Source organism: Carica papaya, chromosome 5 (assembly GCF_054855325.1).
Source record: "Carica papaya isolate Zhongbai chromosome 5, ASM5485532v1, whole genome shotgun sequence".
Lineage (NCBI taxonomy): Eukaryota > Viridiplantae > Streptophyta > Magnoliopsida > Brassicales > Caricaceae > Carica > Carica papaya.
The window spans coordinates 29243375-29262973 of record NC_142313.1 but is presented as its reverse complement, the minus strand read 5'-3'; the positions used below and the strand labels follow the sequence as shown (position 1 = coordinate 29262973).

At 46.7% G+C, this 19599-nt stretch overlaps 5 non-coding genes and 35 pseudogenes across 5 annotated transcripts; all 40 read right to left on the bottom strand.

Moving 5' to 3' along the window:
• Positions 1–53: 53 nt before the first annotated feature.
• Positions 54–172, bottom strand: LOC148260519 (5S ribosomal RNA). Its single transcript, XR_015819562.1, has one exon. It is a non-coding gene; the product is annotated as a 5S ribosomal RNA (ribosomal RNA).
• Positions 173–731: 559 nt separating this feature from the next.
• On the bottom strand, positions 732–851 carry LOC148260518 (5S ribosomal RNA; annotated as a pseudogene).
• A 209-nt stretch (positions 852–1060) lies between these two features.
• On the bottom strand, positions 1061–1179 carry LOC148260517 (5S ribosomal RNA; annotated as a pseudogene).
• A 201-nt stretch (positions 1180–1380) lies between these two features.
• LOC148260516 (5S ribosomal RNA) lies at positions 1381–1498 on the bottom strand (annotated as a pseudogene).
• Positions 1499–2058: 560 nt separating this feature from the next.
• Positions 2059–2177, bottom strand: LOC148260515 (5S ribosomal RNA; annotated as a pseudogene).
• A 206-nt stretch (positions 2178–2383) lies between these two features.
• LOC148260514 (5S ribosomal RNA) lies at positions 2384–2502 on the bottom strand (annotated as a pseudogene).
• A 205-nt stretch (positions 2503–2707) lies between these two features.
• Positions 2708–2826, bottom strand: LOC148260513 (5S ribosomal RNA; annotated as a pseudogene).
• A 561-nt stretch (positions 2827–3387) lies between these two features.
• Positions 3388–3506, bottom strand: LOC148260512 (5S ribosomal RNA; annotated as a pseudogene).
• A 206-nt stretch (positions 3507–3712) lies between these two features.
• On the bottom strand, positions 3713–3831 carry LOC148260511 (5S ribosomal RNA; annotated as a pseudogene).
• An 885-nt stretch (positions 3832–4716) lies between these two features.
• On the bottom strand, positions 4717–4835 carry LOC148260510 (5S ribosomal RNA; annotated as a pseudogene).
• Positions 4836–5040: 205 nt separating this feature from the next.
• On the bottom strand, positions 5041–5159 carry LOC148260509 (5S ribosomal RNA; annotated as a pseudogene).
• Positions 5160–6070: 911 nt separating this feature from the next.
• LOC148260508 (5S ribosomal RNA) lies at positions 6071–6189 on the bottom strand (annotated as a pseudogene).
• Positions 6190–6748: 559 nt separating this feature from the next.
• LOC148260507 (5S ribosomal RNA) lies at positions 6749–6867 on the bottom strand (annotated as a pseudogene).
• A 209-nt stretch (positions 6868–7076) lies between these two features.
• Positions 7077–7195, bottom strand: LOC148260506 (5S ribosomal RNA; annotated as a pseudogene).
• A 204-nt stretch (positions 7196–7399) lies between these two features.
• LOC148260505 (5S ribosomal RNA) lies at positions 7400–7517 on the bottom strand (annotated as a pseudogene).
• Positions 7518–7723: 206 nt separating this feature from the next.
• Positions 7724–7842, bottom strand: LOC148260504 (5S ribosomal RNA). The gene has a single exon (XR_015819794.1). It is a non-coding gene; the product is annotated as a 5S ribosomal RNA (ribosomal RNA).
• Positions 7843–8048: 206 nt separating this feature from the next.
• LOC148260503 (5S ribosomal RNA) lies at positions 8049–8167 on the bottom strand (annotated as a pseudogene).
• Positions 8168–8550: 383 nt separating this feature from the next.
• On the bottom strand, positions 8551–8669 carry LOC148260502 (5S ribosomal RNA; annotated as a pseudogene).
• A 209-nt stretch (positions 8670–8878) lies between these two features.
• LOC148260501 (5S ribosomal RNA) lies at positions 8879–8997 on the bottom strand (annotated as a pseudogene).
• Positions 8998–9560: 563 nt separating this feature from the next.
• On the bottom strand, positions 9561–9679 carry LOC148260500 (5S ribosomal RNA). Its single transcript, XR_015819538.1, has one exon. It is a non-coding gene; the product is annotated as a 5S ribosomal RNA (ribosomal RNA).
• Positions 9680–9888: 209 nt separating this feature from the next.
• Positions 9889–10007, bottom strand: LOC148260499 (5S ribosomal RNA; annotated as a pseudogene).
• Positions 10008–10211: 204 nt separating this feature from the next.
• Positions 10212–10330, bottom strand: LOC148260498 (5S ribosomal RNA; annotated as a pseudogene).
• Positions 10331–10893: 563 nt separating this feature from the next.
• LOC148260497 (5S ribosomal RNA) lies at positions 10894–11012 on the bottom strand (annotated as a pseudogene).
• A 205-nt stretch (positions 11013–11217) lies between these two features.
• LOC148260496 (5S ribosomal RNA) lies at positions 11218–11336 on the bottom strand (annotated as a pseudogene).
• Positions 11337–11538: 202 nt separating this feature from the next.
• On the bottom strand, positions 11539–11656 carry LOC148260495 (5S ribosomal RNA; annotated as a pseudogene).
• Positions 11657–12216: 560 nt separating this feature from the next.
• Positions 12217–12335, bottom strand: LOC148260494 (5S ribosomal RNA; annotated as a pseudogene).
• A 202-nt stretch (positions 12336–12537) lies between these two features.
• On the bottom strand, positions 12538–12656 carry LOC148260493 (5S ribosomal RNA; annotated as a pseudogene).
• A 559-nt stretch (positions 12657–13215) lies between these two features.
• LOC148260492 (5S ribosomal RNA) lies at positions 13216–13334 on the bottom strand (annotated as a pseudogene).
• Positions 13335–13543: 209 nt separating this feature from the next.
• LOC148260491 (5S ribosomal RNA) lies at positions 13544–13662 on the bottom strand (annotated as a pseudogene).
• Positions 13663–13866: 204 nt separating this feature from the next.
• Positions 13867–13985, bottom strand: LOC148260490 (5S ribosomal RNA; annotated as a pseudogene).
• Positions 13986–14544: 559 nt separating this feature from the next.
• On the bottom strand, positions 14545–14663 carry LOC148260489 (5S ribosomal RNA; annotated as a pseudogene).
• Positions 14664–15224: 561 nt separating this feature from the next.
• Positions 15225–15343, bottom strand: LOC148260488 (5S ribosomal RNA). Its single transcript, XR_015820747.1, has one exon. It is a non-coding gene; the product is annotated as a 5S ribosomal RNA (ribosomal RNA).
• A 209-nt stretch (positions 15344–15552) lies between these two features.
• Positions 15553–15671, bottom strand: LOC148260487 (5S ribosomal RNA; annotated as a pseudogene).
• Positions 15672–15907: 236 nt separating this feature from the next.
• LOC148260486 (5S ribosomal RNA) lies at positions 15908–16026 on the bottom strand (annotated as a pseudogene).
• Positions 16027–16230: 204 nt separating this feature from the next.
• Positions 16231–16349, bottom strand: LOC148260485 (5S ribosomal RNA; annotated as a pseudogene).
• Positions 16350–17262: 913 nt separating this feature from the next.
• LOC148260484 (5S ribosomal RNA) lies at positions 17263–17381 on the bottom strand (annotated as a pseudogene).
• Positions 17382–17587: 206 nt separating this feature from the next.
• On the bottom strand, positions 17588–17706 carry LOC148260483 (5S ribosomal RNA). Its single transcript, XR_015820892.1, has one exon. It is a non-coding gene; the product is annotated as a 5S ribosomal RNA (ribosomal RNA).
• A 206-nt stretch (positions 17707–17912) lies between these two features.
• Positions 17913–18031, bottom strand: LOC148260482 (5S ribosomal RNA; annotated as a pseudogene).
• Positions 18032–18236: 205 nt separating this feature from the next.
• On the bottom strand, positions 18237–18355 carry LOC148260481 (5S ribosomal RNA; annotated as a pseudogene).
• A 995-nt stretch (positions 18356–19350) lies between these two features.
• LOC148260480 (5S ribosomal RNA) lies at positions 19351–19469 on the bottom strand (annotated as a pseudogene).
• Between the last annotated feature and the right edge of the window lie 130 nt (positions 19470–19599).

The window sequence follows — 19599 nt, the reverse complement described above, 5'->3', positions numbered from 1 at the left end:
TGGACCCTAGTTCCAGTCGCACTTAACGTCGAACGACCCGTCTGAAAAAGAAATTAGTGCGACACGAGCACTTCCCAAGAGGTCACCCATCCGAGTACTACTCTCGCCCAAGCACACTTAACTGCGGAGTTCTGACGGGATCCGGTGCATTAGTGCTGGTATGATCGCACCCTTTTAATTCCGCGCTGCAAATACATAAACTCTTTCTCCTTCCTTCCCCCTCCTGTCATTTGTTTCCTTGTGCGTGCGCACTGTACCTCCCGTACTCGTTCTAATATCAAGTAAAATACTACGGTGCCGTGACTCACATTTGCGAATAGACCTGAGGACCATAATTCAAGTCGCGCGTAACGTCGAAAGAATCATCTGCAAAAAAATGGGTGCAACACGAGGACTTCACAAGAAAATGGAAGAAATATAAGGACTTCGCAGGAGGTAACCCATGCTAGTACTACTCTCGCCCAAGCACCCTTACCTACGGAGTTCTGATAGAATCCGTTGAATTAGTGCTGGTACGATCGCACTTGTTTCATTTCGTGCTGAAAATACATACACTCCTTCTCCTTCCCTCCACCTCCCATCAATTGTTTCCTTGTGCATTCACACTGCACCTCTCCTTCTCGTTCTAATATCGATTAAAATGCCCCTGCTTCTTGACTCACATTTGCGTATAAACCAGCGGACCATAGTTCCAGTCACGCGTAACGTCGAACGACCCGTCTGAAAAAAAATTGGTGCGACACGAGGACTTCCCCAGGAGGTCACCCATCCGAGTACTACTCTCGCCCAAGCACACTTAACTGCGGAGTTCTGATGGGATCCAGTGCATTAGTGCTGGTATGATCGCACCCGTTTAATTTCGCGCTGCAAATACATAAACTCCTTCTCCTTTCTTCCCCCTCCCGTCATTTATTTCCTTGTGCGTGTGCACTGCACCTCCCGTACTCGTTCTAATATCAAGTAAAATGCCACGGCGCCGTGACTCACATTTGCGAATAAATCTGCAGACCATAATTAAAGTCGCGCGTAACGTCGAACGGCACATCTGAAAAAAAGAAAATGGGTGCAACACGAGAACTTCCCTTGAGGTAACCCATCATTGTACTACTTTCGCCAAAGCACACTTAACTGCGGAGTTCTGATGGGATCCGGTGCATTTGTGCTGGAGTGACCTCACCTGTTTAATTTCGTGCTGAAAATACATACACTCCTTCTTCCCCCCCCCTCCCATCATTTGTTTCCTTCTGCGTTCACACGCACCTCTCCTTCTCGTTCTAATATCGATTAAAATACCCCAGATTCTTGACTCACATTTGCGTATAAACAAGCGGACCATAGTTCCAGTCGCGCGTAACGTCGAACGACCCATCTGAAAAAAAATTGTTGCGATATGAGGACTTCCCAAGAGGTCACCCATCCGAGTACTACTCTCGCCCAAGCACACTTAACTGCAGAGTTCTGATGGGATCTAGTGCATTATTGCTGGTATGATGCCACTTGTTTAATTTTGCGCTTCAAATACATACGCTCCTTCTCTTTTCTTCCTCCTCCCGTCATTTGTTTCCTTGTGCGTGCGCACTACACCTCCCGTACTCGTTCTAATATCAAGTAAAATGCCACGGCGCCGTGATTCACATTTGCGAATAAACCTGCGGACCATAAATCAAGTCGTGCGTAACGTCGAAAGAATCATCTGCAAAAAGATGGGTGCAACACGAGGACCTCCCAAGAAAATGGGTGAAATATAAGGACTTCGCAGGAGGTCACCCATCCGAGTACTTTTCTCGCCCAAGCACCCTTAACTGCGGAGTTCTGATAGAATCCGTTGCATTAGTGCTAGTATGATCCCTCATGTTTCATTCTGCACTACAAATACATACACTCTTTCTCCTCCCATCCCCCCTCCCGTCATTTGTTTCCTTTTGCGTGCACTCAGCATCTCTCTTTCTCGTTCTAATATCAAGTAATAAGACCCGGCACCGTGACTCACCTTTGCAAATGAACCAGCGGTTTATAATTCAATTCGCGCGTAACGTCGAACAACCCATCCGAAAAAAATAGGTGCAACACGAGGGCTTCCCAAGTGGTCACCCATCCGAGTACTACCCTCGCCCAAGCACACTTAACTGCGGACTTCTGATGGGATCCGGAGCTTTGGTGCTAGTATGATAGAACCTGTTTAATTTCGCGCTGCAAATACATACACTCCTTCTCCTTTCTTCCCCCTCCGGTCATTTGTTTCCTTGTGCATTTACACTTTATCTCTCATTCTCGTTCTAATATCGATTAAAATGCCCCTGATTCTTGACTCACATTTGCGTATAAACCAGCGGACCCTAGTTCTAGACGCGCGTAACGTCGAACGACCCGTCTGAAAAAAAAATTGGTGCGACACGAGGACTTCCCATGAGGTCATCCATCCGAGTACTAATCTCGCCCAAGCACACTTAACTGCCGAGTTCTGATGGGATCCGGGGCTTTAGTGCTGGTATGATCGCACCTATTTAGTTTCGCAATGCAAATACTTACACTCCTTCTCCTTTCTTCCCCCTCCCGTCATTTGTTTCCTTGTGCGTTCACACTTCACCTCTCATTCTCGTTCTAATATCGATTAAAATGCCCCTGCTTCTTGACTCACATTTGCGTATAAACCAGCGGACCCTAGTTCCAGTCGCGCGTAACTTCGAACGACCCGTCTGGAAAAATATTAGTGCGACACGAGGACTTCCCAGGAGGTCATCCATCCGAGTACTACTCTCGCCCAAGCACACTTAACTGTGGAGTTCTGATGGGATCCGGTGCATTGGTGCTGATATGATCACACCTGTTTAATTTCGCGCTGCAAATACATACACTCCTTCTCTTTTCTTCCCCCTCCCGTCATTTGTTTCCTTGTGCGTGCGCACTGCACCTCCCGTACTCGTTCTAATATCAAGTAAAATGCCACGGCGCCGTGACTCACATTTGCGAATAAACCTGAGGACCATAATTCAAGTTGCGCGTAACGTCGAAAGAATCATCTGCAAAAAAATGGGTGCAACACGAGGACTTCCTAAGAAAATAGGTGAAATATAAGGACTTCGCATGAGGTCACCCATCCTAGTGCTACTCTCGCCCAAGCACCCTTAACTTGCGGAGTTCTGATAGAATCCGTTGCATTAGTGCTGGTATGATCGCTCATGTTTCATTCTGCGCTGCAAATACATACACTCTTTCTCCCTCCATCCCCTCTCCCGTTATTTGTTTCTTTGTGCGTGCACTCTGCATCTCTCCTTCTCGTTCTAATATCAAGTAAAATGCCCTAGCATCGTGACTCACCTTTGCGAATGAACAAGCGGTTTATAATTGCATTCGCACGTAACGTCGAACGACCCATCCGAAAAAAAATAGGTGCAACATGAGGACTTCCCAGGAGGTCACCAATCCGAGTACTACTCCCGCCCAAGCACACTTAACTGCTGAGTTCTGATGGGATACGGTGCATTAGTGCTGGTATGATGGCACCTATTTAATTTCGCGCTGCAAATACGTACACTCCTTCTCCTTTCTTCCCCTTCCCGTCATTTGTTTCCTTGTGCGTGTGCACTGCACCTCTCGTTCTCGTATAAATATCAAGTAAAATGCCACGGCGCAGTGGCTCACATTTTCGAATAAATCTGCGGACTATAATTAAAGTCGCGCGTAACGTCGAATGGCACATCTGAAAAAAAAATGGGTGCAACACGAGAACTTCCCAGAAGGTAACCCATCCTTGTACTACTTTCGCCAAAGCACACTTAACTGCGGAGTTCTTATGGGATCCGGTCTATTTGTGCTGGTGTGATAGCACCTGTTTAATTTCGTGCTGAAAATACATACACTCCTTCTCCTTCCCTCCCCCCTCCCATTATTTGTTTCCTTGTGCGTTCACACTGCACCTCTTTTTCTCGTTCTAATATTGATTAATATGCCCCTGCTTCTTGACTCACATTTGCGTATAAACAAGTGGATCATAGTTCCAGTTGCGTGTAACGTCGAACGACTCGTCTGAAAAAAAATTTGTGCGACACTAGAACTTCCCAGGAGGTCACCCATCCGAGTAATACTGTCGCCCAAGCACACTTAACTGCGGAGTTCTAATGGGATCCGGTGCATTAGTGCTGCTAATATCGCATCCGTTTAATATCGCGCTGCAAATACATAAACTCCTTCTCCTTTCTTCCCCCTCCCATCATTTGTTTCCTTGTGCGTGCGCACTGCACCTCCCGTGCTCGTTTTAATATCAAGTAAAATGCTACGACGCCGTGACTCACATTTGCGAATAAACCTGCGGACCATAAATCAAGTCGCGCGAAACGTCGAAAGAATCATCTGCAAAAAGATGGGTGCAACACGAGGACCTCCCATGAAAAGGGGTGAAATATAAGGACTTCGCAGGAGGTCACCCATCCGAGTACTTTTCTCGCCCAAGCACCCTTAACTGCGGAGTTCTGATATAATCCGTTGCATTAGTGCTGGTATGATCCCTCATGTTTCATTCTGCACTACAAATACATACACTCTTTCTCCTCCCATCCCCCCTCCCGTCATTTGTTTCCTTGTGCGTGCACTCTGCATCTCTCTTTCTCGTTCTAATATCAAGTAATATGCCCCGACACCGTGACTCACCTTTGCAAATGAACCAGCGGTTTATAATTCCATTCGCGCGTAACGTCGAACAACCCATCCGAAAAAAAATAGGTGCAACACGAGGGCTTCCCAAGTGGTCACCCATCCGAGTACTACGGTCGGCCAAGCACACTTAACTGCGGAGTTCTGATGGGATCCGTAGCTTTAGTGCTGGTATGCTCGCACCTGTTTAATTTCATGCTGCAAATACATACACTCATTCTCCTTTCTTCCCCCTCCCGTCATTTGTTTCCTTGTGCGTTAACACTTTACCTCTCATTCTAGTTCTAATATTGATTAAAATGCCCCTGCTTCTTGACTCACATTTTCGTATAAACCAGCGGACCCTAGTTCCAGACGCGCGTAACGTCGAAAGACCCGTCTGAAAAAAAATTGGTGCGACACGAGGACTTCCCAGGAGGTCACCCATCCGAGTACTAATCTCGCCCAAGCACACTTCACTACGGAGTTCTGATGGGATCCGGTTCAGTAGTGCTGGTATGATCGCACCTGTTTAATTACGCGCTGCAAATACATAAACTCATTCCCCTTTCTTCCCCCACCCGTCATTTGTTTCCTTGTGCATGTGCACTGCACCTCCCGTTCTCGTTCTAATATCAAGTAAAATGCTACAGCGCCGTGAATCACATTTGCAAATAAACCTGAGGACCATAATTCAAGTCGCGCGTAACGTCGAAAGAATCATCTGCAAAAAAATGGGTGCAACACGAGGACTTCACAAGAAAATGGGTGAAATATAAGGACTTCGCAGGAGGTAACCCATGCTAGTACTACTCTCGCCCAAGCACCCTTACCTACGGAGTTCTGATAGAATCCGTTGCATTAGTGCTGGTATGATCGCACCTGTTTAATTCCGCGCTGCAAATACATACACTCCTCCTTTCCTCCCCCTCCCGTCATTTGTTTCCTTGTGCGTGCGCACTGCACCTCCCGTTCTCGTTCTAATATCAAGTAAAATGCCACGGCGCTGTGACTCACATTTGCGAATAAACCTGAGGACCATAATTCAAGTCGCGCGTAACGTCGAAAGAATCATTTGCAAAAAAATGGGTACAACATAAGGACTTCATAAGAAAATGGGTGAAATATAAGGACTTCGCAGGAGGTAACCCATGCTAGTACTACTCTCGCCCAAGCACCCTTACCTACGGAGTTCTGATAGAATCCGTTGCATTAGTGCTGGTATGATCCCTCATTTTTCATTCTGCACTGCAAATACATACACTCTTTCTCCTCCCATCCCCCCTCCCGTTATTTGTTTCCTTGTGCGTGCACTCTGCATCTCTCTTTCTCGTTCTAATATCAAGTAATATGCTCTGGCACCGTGACTCACTTTTGCAAATGAACCAACGGTTTATAATTCCATTCGCGCGTAACGTCGAACAACCCATCCAAAAAAAAATAGGTCCAACATGAGGGCTTCCCAGGTGGTCACCCATCCGAGTACTACTCTCGCCCAAGCACACTTAACTGCGGAGTTCTGATGGGATCCGGGGCTTTAGTGCTGCTATGATCACACCTCTTTAATTTCGCGCTGCAAATACATACACTCCTCCTTTCTTCCCCCTCCCGCCATTTGTTTCCTTGTGCGTGCGCACTGCACCTCCCGTGCTCGTTCTAATATCAAGTAAAATGCTACGTTGCCGTGACTCACATTTGAAAATAAACCTGAGGACCATAATTCAAGTCGCGCGTATCGTCGAAAGAATCATCTGCAAAAAACTGGGTGCAACATGAAGACTTCCTAAGAAAATGGGTGAAATATAAGGACTTCGCAGGAGGTCACCCATCCTAGTGCTACTCTCGCCCAAGCACCCCTAACTTGCAGAGTTCTGATAGAATCTGTTGCATTGGTGCTGGTATGATTGCTCATGTTTCATTCTGCGCTGCAAATACATACACTTTTTCTCCCTCCATCCCCCCTCTCGTCATTTGTTTCCTTGTGCGTGCACTCTGCATCTCTCATTCTCGTTCTAATATCGATTAAAATGCCCCTGCTTCTTGACTAACATTTGCGTATAAACCAGTGGACCCTAATTCCAGTCGCGCGTAACGTCGAACGACCCGTCTGAAAAAAAAATTAGTGCAACACTAGGAATTCCCAGGAGGTCACCCATCCGAGTACTACTCTCGCCCAAGTACACTTAACTGCAGAGTTCTGATGGGATCCGGTGCATTAGTGCTGGTATGATCACACCTGTTTAATTTTGCGCTGCAAATACATAAACTACTTCTCCTTTTTTCTCCCTCCCGTCATTTGTTTCCTTGGGCGTGCGCACTGCACCTCTCGTTCTCGTTCAAATATTAAGTAAAATGCCACGGCGTCGTGACCCACATTTTCGAATAAATCTGCGGACCATAATTAAAGTCGCGCGTAACGTCGAACGACACATCTGAAAAAAAGAAAATGGGTGCAACACGAGAACTTCCCAGGAGGTAACCCATCATTGTACTAGTTTCGCCAAAGCACACTTAACTGCGGAGTTCTGATGGGATCCGGTGCATTTGTGCTGGTGTGACCGCACCTGTTTAATTTTATGCTGAAAATACATGCACTCCTTCTTCCCTCCCCCCCTCCCATCATTTGTTTCCTTGTGCGTTCACACTGCACCTCTCCTTCTCGTTCTAATATCGATTAAAATGCCCCTAATTCTTGACTCACATTTGCGTATAAACCAGTGGACCATAGTTCCAGTCGCGCATAACGTCGAACGACCCATCTGAAAAAAAATTGTTGCGATACGAGGACTTCCAGAAAGGTCACCCATCCGAGTACTACTCTAGCCCAAGCACACTTAACTGCAGAGTTCTGATGGGATCCAGTGCATTAGTGCTGGTATGATGCCACTTGTTTAATTTTGCGCTTCAAATACATACACTCCATCTCTTTTCTTCCTCCTCCCGTCATTTGTTTCCTTGTTCGTGCGCACTGCACCTCCCGTACTCGTTCTAATATCAAGTAATATGCCCCGGCACCATGACTCACCTTTGCAAATGAACCAGCGGTTTATAATTCCAATCGCGCGTAACGTCGAACAACCCATCCGAAAAAAAATAGGTGCAACACGAGGGCTTCCCAAGTGGTCACCCATCCGAGTACAACTCTCGCCCAAGCACACTTAACTGCGGAGTTCTGATGGGATCCGGGGCTTTAATGCTGGTATGATCGCACCTGTTTAATTTCGCGCAGCAAATAAATACACTCCTTCTCCTTTCTTCCCCCTCCCGTCAATTGTTTCCTTGTGCATTCACACTGCACCTCTCATTCTCGTTCTAATATCGATTAAAATGCCCCTGCTTCTTGACTCACATTTGCGTATAAACCAGCGGACCCTAATTCCAGTCGCGCGTAACGTCGAACGACCCGTCTGAAAAAAAAATTGTTGCGACACGAGGACTTCCCAGGAGGTCACCCATCCGAGTACTACTCATGCCCAAGCACACTTAACTCTGGAGTTCTTATGGGATCCGGTGCATTAGTTGTGGTATGATCGCACCCGTTCAATTTCGCGCTGCAAATACATAAACTCCTTCCCCTTTCTTCCTCCTCCCGCCATTTGTTTCCTTGTGCGTGCGCACTGCACCTCCCGTGCTCGTTCTAATATCAAGTAAAATGCTACGGTGCCGTGATTCACATTTGCGAATAAACCTGAGGACCAAAATTCAAGTCGCGTGTATCGTCGAAAGAATCATCTGCAAAAAAATGGGTGCAACACGAGGACTTCCTAAGAAAATGGGTAAAATATAAGGACTTCGCAGGAGGTCACCCATCCTAGTGCTACTCTCGCCCAAGCACCCATTCTTGACTCACATTTGCGTATAAACCAGTGGACCCTAGTTCCAGTCGCGCATAACGTCGAACGACCCGTCTGAAAAAAAAAATTAGTGCAACAAGAGGATTTCCCCGGAGGTCACCTATCTGATTACTACTCTCGCCCAAGCACACTTAACTGCGGAGTTCTGATGGGATCCGGTGCATTAGTGCTGGTATGATCGCAACTGTTTGATTTCGCGCAGCAAATACATAAACTCCTTCTCCTTTCTTCCCCCACCCATCATTTATTTCCTTGTGCATGCGCACTGCACCTCTCGTTCTCGTTCAAATATCAAGTAAAATGCCACGGCGCTGTGACTCACATTTGCGAATAAATCTGCGGACCATAATTAAAGTCGCGTGTAACGTCGAACGGCACATCTGAAAAAAAGAAAATGGGTGTAACACGAGAACTTCAGAGGAGGTAACCCATCACTGTACTACTTTCGCCAAAGCACACTTAACTGCGGAGTTCTGATGGGATCCGGTGCATTTGTGCTGGTATGATCGCACCCGTTTAATTCAGCGCTGCAATTACATAAACTCCTTCTCTTTTCCTCCCCCTCCCGTCATTTGTTTCCTTGTGCGTGCGCACTGCATCTCCCGTACTCGTTCTAATATCAAGTAAAATGCTATGGTGCCGTGACTCACATTTGCGAATAAACCTGTGGACCATAATTCAAGTCGCGCGTATCGTCGAAAGAATCATCTGCAAAAAAATGGGTGCAACACGAGGACATCCTAAGAAAATGGGTGAAATATAAAAACTTCGCAGGAGGTCACCCATCCTAGTGCTTCTCTCGCCCAAGCACCCTTAACTTGCGGAGTTCTGATAGAATCCGTTGCATTGGTGCTGGTATGATTGCTCATGTTTCATTATGCGCTGTAAATACATACACTTTTTCTCCCTCCATTCCCTCTCCCGTCATTTGTTTCCTTGTGCGTGCACTCTGCATCTCTCTTTCTCGTTCTAATATCAATTAAAATGCCCCTGCTTCTTGACTCACATTTGCGTATAAACCAGTGGACCCTCGTTCCAGTCGCGCGTAACATCGAACGACTCGTCTGAAAAAAAAAATTAGTGCGACACGAGGACTTCCCAGGAGGTCACCCATTCGAGTACTACTCTCGCCCAAACACACTTAACTGCGGAGTTCTGATGGGATCCGGTGCATTAGTGCTGGTATGATCGCACTTGTTTAATTTCGCGCTGCAAATACATAAACTCCTTCTCCTTTCTTCCCCCTCCTGTCATTTGTTTCCTTGTGCGTGCGCTCTGCACCTCTCGTTCTCGTTCAAATATCAAGTAAAATGTCACAGCGCCGTGACTCACATTTGCGAATAAATCTGCGGACCATAAATAAAGTCGCCCGTAACGTCGAACGGCACATCTGAAAAAAAGAAAATGGGTGCAACATGAGAACTTCCCAGGAGGTAACCCATCATTGTACTACTTTCGCCAAATCACACTTAACTGCGGAGTTCTGATGGGATCCGGTGCATTTGTGCTGGTGTGACCGCACCTGTTTAATTTAGTGCTGAAAATACATACAATCCTTCTTCCCTCCCCTCCTCCCATCATTTGTTTCCTTGTGTGTTCACACTGCACCTCTCATTCTCGTTCTTATATCGATTAAAATGCCCCTGATTCTTGACTCACATTTGCGTATAAACTAGCGGGCCATAGTTCTAGTCGCGCGTAACGTCGAACGACCCGTCTGAAAAAAAATTGGTGCGACACGAGGACTTCCTAGGAGGTCACCAATCCGAGTACTACTCTCGCCCAAGCACACTTAACTGCGGAGTTCTGATGGGATCCGACGCATTAGTGCTGGTCTGATCGCACCCCTTTAATTCCGTACTGCAAATACATAAACTCCTTCTCCTTTCTTTCCCCTCCCGTCATTTGTTTCCTTGTGTGTGCGCATTGCACCTCCCGTGCCCGTTCTAATATCAAGTAAAATGCTAAGGTGTCATGACTCACATTTGCGAATAAACCTGAGGACCATAATTCAAGTCGCGCGTATCGTCGAAAGAATTATCTGCAAAAAAATGGGTGCAACACGAGGACTTCCTAAGAAAATGGGTGAAATTTAAGGACTTCGCAGGAGGTCACCCATCCTAGTTCTACTCTCGCCCAAGCACCCCTAACTTGCGGAGTTCTGATAGAATCCGTTGCATTCGTGCTGGTATGATTGCTCATGTTTCATTCTGCGCTGCAAATACATACACTTTTTCTCCCTCTATCCCCCCTCCCGTCATTTGTTTCCTTGTGCCTGCACTCTGCATCTCTCCTTCTCGTTCTAATATCGATTAAAATGTCCCTGCTTCTTGACTCACATTTGCGTATAAACCAGTGGACCCTAGTTCTAGTCGCGTGTAACGTCGAACGACCCGTCCGAAAAAAAAAATTAATGCGACACGAGGACTTCCAAGGAGGTCACCCGTCCGAGTACTACTCTCGCCCAAGCACACTTAACTGCGGAGTTCTGATGGGATCCGGTGCATTAGTGCTGGTATGATCACACCTGTTTAATTTTGCGCTGCAAATACATAAACTCCTTCTCCTTTCTTCCCCCTCCCGTCAATTGTTTCCATGTGCGTGCACTCTGTATCTCTCTTTATCGTTCTAATATCCAGTAATATGCCCCGGCACCGTGACTCACCTTTGCAAATGAACCAGCGGTTTATAATTCCATTCGCGCGTAACCTCGAACAACCCATCCGAAAAAAAATAGGTGCAACACGAGGGCTTCCCAGGTGGTCACCCATCCGAGTACTACTCTCGCCAAAGCACACTTAACTGCGGAGTTCTGATGGGATCCGGGGCTTTAGTGCTGCTGTGATCGCACCTCTCTAATTTCGCGCTGCAAATACATATACTCCTCCTTTCTTCCCCCTCCCGTCATTTGTTTCCTTGTGCGTTCACACAGCAACTCTCATTCTCGTTCTAATATCGATTAAAATGCCCCTGATTCTTGACTCACATTTGCGTATAAACCAGCGGACCATAGTTCCAGTCGCGCGTAACGTCGAACGACCCATCTGAAAAAAAATTGTTGCGATACGAGGACTTCCCAAGCGGTCATCCATCCGAGTACTACTCTCGCCCAAGCACGCTTAACTGCAGAGTTCTGATGGGATCCAGTGCATTAGTGCTGGTATGATGCCACTTGTTTAATTTTGCGCTTCAAATACATACACTCCTTCTCTTTTCTTCCTCCTCCCGTCATTTGTTTCCTTGTGCGTGCGCACTCACCTCCCGTACTCGTTTTAATATCAAGTAAAATGCCACGGCGCCGTGACTCACATTTGCGAATAAACCTGCGGACCATAAATCAAGTCGCGCGTAACGTCGAAAGAATCATCTGCAAAAAGATGGGTGCAACACGAGGACCTCCCAAGAAAATGGGTGAAATATAAGGACTTCACAGGATGTCACCCGTCCGAGTACTTTTCTCGCCCAAGCACCCTTAACTGCGGAGTTCTGATAGAATCCGTTGCATTAGTGCTGGTATGATCCTTCATGTTTCATTCTGAACTGCAAATACATACACTCTTTCTCCTCCCATCCACCCTCCCGTCATTTGTTTCCTTGTGCGTGCACTCTGCATCTCTCTTTCTCGTTCTAATATCAAGTAATATGCTCTGGCACCGTGACTCACTTTTGCAAATGAACCAACGGTTTATAATTCCATTCGCGCGTAACGTCGAACAACCCATCCAAAAAAAAATAGGTCCAACATGAGGGCTTCCCAGGTGGTCACCCATCCGAGTACTACTCTCGCCCAAGCACACTTAACTGCGGAGTTCTGATGGGATCCGGGGCTTTAGTGCTGCTATGATCACACCTCTTTAATTTCGCGCTGCAAATACATACACTCCTCCTTTCTTCCCCCTCCCGTCATTTGTTTCCTTGTGCGTTCACACTTCACCTCTCATTCTCGTTCTATTATCGATTAAAATGCCCCTGCTTCTTGACTCACATTTGCGTATAAACCAGCGGACCCTAGTTCCAGACGCGCGTAACGTCGAACGACCAGTCTGAAAAAAAATTTGTGCGACACGAGCACTTCCCAGGAGGTCAACCATCCGAGTACTAATCTCGCCCAAACACACTTAACTGCGGAGTTCTGATGGGATCCGGGGCTTTAGTGCTGGTATGATCGCTCCTGTTTAGTTTCGCGCTGCAAATACATACACTCCTTCTCTTTTCTTCCCCCTCCCGACTTTTGTTTCCTTGTGCGTGCGCGCTGCACGTCCCGTTCTCGTTCTAATATCAAGTAAAATGCTACAACGCCGTGACTCACATTTGCGAATAAACCTGAGGACCATAATTCAAGTCGCGCGTAACGTCGAAAGAATCATCTACAATAAAATGGGTGCAACACGAGGACTTCACAAGAAAATGGGTGAAATATAAGGACTTCGCAGGAGGTAACCCAGGCTATTACTACTCTCGCACAAGCACCTTTACCTACGGAGTTCTGATAGAATCCGTTGCATTAGTGCTGGTATGATCGCACCTGTTTCATTCTGCGCTGCAAATACATACACTTTTTCTCCTTCCCTCCCCCTCCCATCAATTGTTTCCTTGTGCGTTCACACTGCACCTCTCCTTCTCGTTCTAATATCGATAAAAATGCCCCTGCTTCTTGACTCACATTTGCGTATAAACCAGCGGACCCTAGTTCTAGTCGCGCGTAACGTCGAAGGACCCGTCTGAAAAAAAATTGGTGCGACACGAGGACTTCCCAGGAGGTCACCCATCCAAGTACTACTCTCGCCCAAGCACACTTAACAGCAGAGTTCTGATGGGATCCGGTGCATTAGTGCTGGTATGATCGCACTTGTTTAATTTCGCGCTGTAAATAGATAAACTCCTTCTCCTTTCTTCCCCCTCCCGTCATTTGTTTCCTTGTGCGTGCGCACTGTACCTCTCGTTCTCGTTCAAATATCAAGTAAAATGCCACGGCGCCGTGACTCACATTTGCGAATAAACCTGCGAACCATAATTAAAGTCGCGCGTAACGTCGAACGGTACATCTGAAAAAAAGAAAATGGGTGCAACACGAGAACTTCCCAGGAGGTAACCCATCATTGTACTACTTTCGCCAAAGCACACTTAACTGCGGAGTTTTGATGGGATCCGGTGCATTTGTGCTGGTGTGACCGCACCTGTTTAATTTCGTGCTGAAAATACATACACTCCTTCTTCCCTCCTCCCCTCCCATCATTTGTTTCCTTGTGCGTTCACACTGCACCTCTCCTTCTCGTTCTAATATCGATTAAAATATCCCTAATTCTTGACTCATATTTGCATGTAAACCAGCGGACCATAGTTCCAGTCGCGCGTAACGTCGAACGACCCGTCTGAAAAAAAATTGGTGCAACACAAGGACTTCCCAGGAGGTCGCCCATCCGAGTACTACTCTCGCCCAAGCACACTTAACTGCAGAGTTCTGATGGGATCCAGTGCATTAGTGCTGGTATGATTGCACCCGTTTAATTTTGCGCTGCAAATACATAAACTCCTTCTCCTTTCTTCCCCTTCCCGTCATTTGTTTCCTTATGCGTGCGCACTGCACCTCCCGTGCTCGTTCTAATATCAAGTAAAATACTACGGTGCCGTGACTCACTTTTGCGAATAGACCTGAGGACCATAATTCAAGTAACGTATAACGTCGAAAGAATCATCTGGAAAAAAATGGGTGCAACACGAGGACTTCACAAGAAAATGGGTGAAATATAAGGACTTCGCAGGAGGTAACCCATGCTAGTACTACTCTCGCCCAAGCACCCTTACCTACGGAGTTCTGATAGAATCCGTCGCATTAGTGCTGGTATGATCGTACCTGTTTCATTTCGTGCTGAAAAGACATACACTCCTTCTCCTTCCCTCCCCCTCCCATCAATTGTTTCCTTGTGCGTTCACACTGCACCTCTCCTTCTCGTTCTAATATCGATTAAAATGCCCCTTCTTCTTGACTCACAATTGCGTATAAACCAGCGGACCCCAGTTCCAGTCGCGCGTAACGTCGAACGACCCGTCTTAAAAAAAATTGGTGCGACACGAGGACTTCCTAGGAGGTCACCCATCCGAGTACTACTCTCGCCCAAGCACACTTAACTGCGAAGTTCTGATGGGATCCGGTGCATTAATGCTGGTATGATCGCACCTGTTTAATTCCGTGCTACAAATACATAAACTCCTTCTCCTTTCTTCCCCCTCCCGTCATTTGTTTCCTTGTGCGTGCGCACTGCACCTTCCGTCCTCGTTCTAATATCAAGTAAAATGCTACAGTGCCGTGACTCACATTTGCGAATAAACCTGAGGACCATAATTCAAGTCGCACGTATCGTCGAAACAATCATCTACGAAAAAATGGGTGCAACACGAGGACTTCCTAAGAAAATTGGTGAAATATAAGGACTTCGCAGGAGGTCACCCATCCTAGTGCTACTCTCGCCCAAGCACCCTTAACTTATGGAGTTCTGATAGAATCCGTTGCATTGGTGCTGGTATGATTGCTCATGTTTCATTATGCGCTGCAAATACATAGACTTTTTCTCCCTCCATCCCCCCTCCCGTCATTTGTTTCCTTGTGCGTGCACTCTGCATCTCTCATTCTCGTTCTAATATCGATTAAAATGCCCCTGCTTCTTGACTCACATTTGCGTATAAACCAGCGGACCCTAGTTCCAGTCGCGCGTAACGTCGAACGACCCGTCTGAAAAAAAATTGGTGCGACACGAGGACTTCCCAGGAGGTCATCCATCCGAGTACTACTTTCGCCCAAGCACACTTAACTGCGGAGTTCTGATGGGATCCGGTGCATTAGTGCTGGTATGATCGCACCCGTTTAATTCAACGCTGCAAATACATAAACTCCTTCTCCTTTCTTCCCCCTCCCGTCATTTGTTTTCTTGTGCGTGCGCACTGCACCTCTCGTTCTCGTTCAAATATCAAGTAAAATGCCACGGTGCCGTGACTCACATTTGCGAATAAATCTGCGGACCATAATTAAAGTCGCGCGTAACGTCGAACGGCACATCTAAAAAAAAGAAAATGGGTGCAACACGAGAACTTCCCAGGAGGTAACCCATCATTGAACTACTTTCGCCAAAGCACACTTAACTGCGGAGTTCTGATGGGATCCGATGGATTTGTGCTGGTGTGACCACACCTGTTTAATTTCGTGCTGAAAATACATACACTCCTTCTTCCCTCCCCCCCTCCCATCATTTGTTTCCTTGTGCGTTCACACTGCACCTCTCCTTCTCATTCTAATATCGATTAAAATGCCCCTGATTCTTGACTCATATTTGCGTATAAACGCGCGGTGACTCATATTTGCGAATAAATCTGCAGACCATAATTAAAGTCGAGCGTAACGTCGAACGACACATCTGAAAAAAAGAAAATGGGTGCAGCACGAGAACTTCCCAGGAGGTAACCCATCATTGTACTACTTTCGCCAAAGCACACTTAACTCCGGAGTTCTGATGGGATCCGGTGCATTTGTGCTGGTGTGACCGCACCTGTTTAATTTCGTGCTGAAAATACATACACTCCTTCTTCCCTCCTCGCCTCCCATCATTTGTTTCCTTGTGCGTTCACACTGGACCTCTCCTTCTCATTCTAATATCGATTAAAATGCCCCTGCTTCTTGACTCACATTTGCGTATAAACCAGCGGACCCTAGTTCTAGACGCGCGTAACGTCGAACGACCCGTCTGAAAAAAAATTGGTGCAACACGAGGACTTCCCAAGAGGTCACTCATCCGAGTACTAATCTCGCCCAAGCACACTTCACTGCGGAGTTCTGATGGGATCCGGTGCATTAGTGCTGGTATGATCGCACCTGTTTAATTTCGCGCTACAAATACATAAACTCATTCCCCTTTCTTCCCCCTCCCGTCATTTGTTTCCTTGTGCGTGCGCACTGCACCTACCGTTCTCGTTCTACTATCAAGTAAAATACCACGGCGCCGTGACTCACATTTGCGAATAAACCTGAGGACCATAATTCAAGTCGCGCGTAACGTCGAACGAATCATCTGCAAAAAAATGGGTGCAACACGAGGACTTCCTAAGAAAATGGGTGAAATATAAGAACTTCGCAGAAGGTAACCCATGCTTGAACTACTCTCGCCCAAGCACCCTTACCTACGGAGTTCTGATAGAATCCGTTGCATTAGTGCTGGTATGATCGCACCTGTTTCATTTCGTGCTGAAAATACATACACTCATTCTCCTTCCCTCCCCCTCCCATCAACTGTTTCCTTGTGCGTTCACACTGCACCTCTGCTTCTCGTTCCAATATCGATTAAAATGCCCCTGCTTCTTGACTCACATTTGCGTATAAACCAGCGGACCCTCGTTCCAGTCACGCGTAACGTCGAACGACCCATCTGAAAAAAAATTAGTGCGACGCGAGGACTTCCCAGGAGGTCACCCATCCGAGTACTACTCTCGCCAAAGCACACTTAATTGTAGAGTTCTGATGGGATCCAGTGCATTAGTGCTGGTATGATGCCATTTGTTTAATTTTGCGCTTCAAATACATACACTCCTTCTCTTTTCTTCCTCATCCCGTCATTTGTTTCCTTGTGCGTGCGCACTGCACCTCCCGTACTCGTTCTAATATCAAGTAAAATGCCACGGTGCCATGACTCACATTTGCGAATAAACCTGCGGACCATAAATCAAGTCGTGCGTAACGTCGAAATAATCATCTACAAAAAGATGGGTGCAACACGAGGACCTCCCAAGAAAATGGGTGAAATATAAGGACTTCGCAGGAGGTCACCCATCCGAGTACTTTTCTCTCCCAAGCACCCTTAACTGCGGAGTTCTGATAGAATCCGTTGCATTAGTGCTGGTATGATCCCTCATGTTTCATTCTGCACTGTAAATACATACACTCTTTCTCCTCCCATCCCCCCTCCCGTCATTTGTTTCCTTGTGCATGCACTCTGCATCTCTCTTTCTCGTTCTAATATCAAGTAATATGACCCGGCACCGTGACTCACCTTTGCAAATGAACCAGTGGTTTATAATTTCATTCGCGCGTAACGTCGAACAACCCATCCGAAAAAAAATAGGTGCAACACGAGGGCTTCCCAAGTGGTCACCCATCCGAGTACTACCCTCGCCCAAGCACACTTAACTGCGGAGTTCTGATGGGATCCGGAGTTTTGGTGCTGGTATGATCGCACCTATTTAATTTCGCACTGCAAATACATACACTCCTTCTCCTTTCTTCCCCCTCCGGTCATTTGTTTCCTTGTGCGTTCACACTTTACCTCTCATTCTCGTTCTAATATCGATTAAAATGCCCCTGATTCTTGACTCAAATTTGTGTATAAACCAGCGGACCCTAGTTCCAGATGCGCGTAACGTCGAACGACCCGTCTGAAAAAAAAATTAGTGCGAGACGAGGACTTCCCAGGAGGTCATCCATCCGAGTACTAATCTCACCCAAGCACACTTAACTACAGAGTTCTGATGGGATCCGGGGCTTTAGTGCTGGTATGATCGCACCTATTTAGTTTCGCGCTACAAATACATACACTCCTTCTCCTTTCTTCCCCCTCCCGTCATTTGTTTCCTTGTGCGTTCACACTTCACCTCTCATTCTCGTTCTAATATCGATTAAAATGCCCCTGCTTCTTGACTCACATTTGCGTATAAACCAGCGGACCTTAGTTCCAGATACGCGTAACGTCGAACGACCCATCTGAAAAAAAATTGGTGCAACACGAGGACTTCCCAGGAGGTCACCCATCCGAGTACTAATCTCGCCAAAGCACACTTCACTTCGGAGTTCTGATGGGATCCGGTGCATTATTGCTGGTATGATCGCACCTGTTTAATTTCGCGCTGCAAATACATAAACTCTTTCCCCTTTCTTCCCCTTCCCGTCATTTGTTTCCTTGTGCTTGCGCGCTGCACCTCCCGTTCTCGTTCTAATATCAAGTAAAATGCTACAGCGTCGTGACTCACATTTGCGAATAAACCTGAGGACCATAATTCAAGTCACGCGTAACGTCAAAAGAATCATCTGCAAAAAAATAGGTGCAACACGAGGACTTCACAAGAAAATGGGTGAAATATAAGGACTTCGTAGGAGGTAACCCACGCTAGTACTACTCTCCCCCAAGCACCCTTACCTACGGAGTTCTGATAGAATCCGTTGCATTAGTGCTGGTATGATCGCACCTGTTTCATTTCGTGCTGAAAATACATACACTCATTCTCCTTCCCTCCCCCTCCCATCAACTGTTTCCTTGTGCGTTCACACTGCACCTCTGCTTCTCGTTCCAATATCGATTAAAATGCCCCTGCTTCTTGACTCACATTTGCGTATAAACCAGCGGACCCTAATTCCAGTCGCGTGTAACGTCGAACGACCCGTCTGAAAAAAAAATTAGTGTGACACGAGGACTTCCCAGGAGGTCACCATAAATCAAGTCGCGCGTAACGTCGAAAGAATCATCTGCAAAAAGATGGGTGCAACACGAGGACCTCCCAAGAAAATGGGTGAAATATAAGGACTTCGCAGAAGGTCACCCATCCGAGTACTTTTCTCGCCCAAGCACCCTTAACTGCGGAGGTATGATAGAATCAGTTGCATTAGTGCTGGTATGATCCCTCATGTTTCATTCTGCATTGCAAATACATACACTATTTCACCTCCCATCCCCCCTCCCGTCATTTGTTTACTTGTGCGTGCACTCTGCATCTCTCTTTCTCGTTCTAATATCAAGTAATATGCCCCGGCACCGTGACTCACCTTTGCAAATGAACCAGCGGTTTATAATTCCATTCGCGCGTAACGTCGAACAACTCATCCGAGAAAAAAAAGGTGCAACACGAGGGCTTCCCAGGAGGTCACCCATCCGAGGACTATTCTCGCCCAAGCACACTTAACTGCGGAGTTCTGATGGAATCCGATGCATTAGTGCTGGTATGATCGCACCCATTTAATTTTGCGCTGCAAATACATAAATTCCTTCTCCTTCCTTCCCCCTCCCATCATTTATTTCCTTGTGCGTGCGCACTGCACCTCCCGTGCTCGTTCTAATATCAAGTAAAATGCTACGGTACCGTG